Source organism: Triticum dicoccoides, chromosome 2A (assembly GCF_002162155.2).
Source record: "Triticum dicoccoides isolate Atlit2015 ecotype Zavitan chromosome 2A, WEW_v2.0, whole genome shotgun sequence".
NCBI lineage: Eukaryota > Viridiplantae > Streptophyta > Magnoliopsida > Poales > Poaceae > Triticum > Triticum dicoccoides.
Genome location: NC_041382.1, coordinates 777,755,783 through 777,757,536, shown reverse-complemented (window position 1 = coordinate 777,757,536; position 1,754 = coordinate 777,755,783).

Genomic DNA, 1,754 nt, shown 5'->3' with positions numbered 1-1,754 from the left:
CCGACAACACGTGACAGTACGCGCGCCCAATATTATTGTGGCCAAACAGTTTACGTTCCCGAGGTGGGCGATGTGGTAATAACCCAGGAGCATATAATGCAGGCTGAAGAACTCAAGATCACTGTTGGACAACTCCTCGAGATCAAGGACATGCCTGTGATTACAGAGGAGGAAATAAAACGGAAATATGTCCGGGGCCAACCTTTGGTCAAGCCAGAAGATGTCAAGAAGCTCCCAACGAGAATGTATGAATTGCATCAATGGTACATGGACATTACCAAGAGATCCGATCGAGAGTCCCTCATGGTGTATGTCAAGAAGGATCATTACTACCATGAGAAAGCTGTGGCCGTTGAGTATTCTGAACTGTTTCAGTTATACAATCAAGACGCACTCGACAAATCTATCGTCAGTTGCTATTGTCTGTAAGTGATTTCTTTCTGTAATTAATTTAAGTCTCAAGCTAGCTGTAGTGATCCTTTTGATCAATCATTACCTGTAATTATCCTCACTATATTCTTTTCTGTGGTATTATGCAGGATGAAGATGTATGAAATGAGAAAAGGTGGACGCTATGGCATTGGGTTCATTGACCCAAACACCGTTAATCAATACACATGGAAAATGAGCAAGTATTATGAAAAGCAGGTAGAGGACAGCATGCTAGAGTTCTTGAAGGGCCTCAAATACAATGAAGATATACTACTTCCTTACAACTTCGAGTGAGTCACACTTTCTTGTACTACAAATTCTCTGTTTTTGCCTACTAGCTAGCTACATGTTTTTGCTTACATATGCCCGCTTAATTAAGACATGCAAATGTGTGTGCATGCAGATTTCACTGGATCTTGTGTATCATTAAAGTTGACGCCGGAACAATTGAAATACTGGACTCGCTACTCAAAGCAAATAGTGACTACAACATCTTGTATAGGATAGTCAACAGGTAATTTCAATCATTATTAACTATATATCTCGGCCTATTTAGTTCGTCATTTCATGATATGAACTATTTAATAACCCCTTTATTCATTTTCTTTGTCGGCGGCCAGGGCTTGGACAAGGTTCATCAGCGTCACGGAAGGCGAATGGAAACCACAGCTGAAATGGTTTCGATCCAAGGTAAGTAATTAAGTAGTACTAGCTAGCTAGCTAGCTGCCATCTCTTTAATTATCATGCTTGATTAATTATTATCTGATCAAATTAAATTCCATTCTCGTAATAAAGGCCCTGAAGCAGGCGCAGGGGACTAATCTGTGTGCATACTGCGTTTGCGAGAACATTCGCATGATGGCGTCCGAAAGGAGCAGATCTCAAAGACATGAATGGGTACGCTTGTCAGAACACTATTCACAATTTTTACACCATTATCGATATCTAGTCACATAACTAATACACATGCATATTGATCTCCTTCTTAACAGTTCAAAGAGGTGCGGGACAAGCTCCTAGAAACGGAGCGCGTAGAAGCACTTCAAGAGGAAATAGCGGGATTTTTGCTCGACCAGGTCATAAATCCGAAGGGAGAATACTATTACCCGCTACCGCCCCCATCGAACATGTCATGAACCACTTCCAATTGTCATCGTGCTCCGAGGGCACCAATTAGGCTAATGCCACTGGCTCCGAAGGCAACATGCATATGTAGGAGAAATTGTATATAGCTATACATGTGTGTATGTGTAAATTAATATGGTGGTTTGTGAGACATTGATGATATATATATATGATTGGTTCTACTAGAAATTCTAGT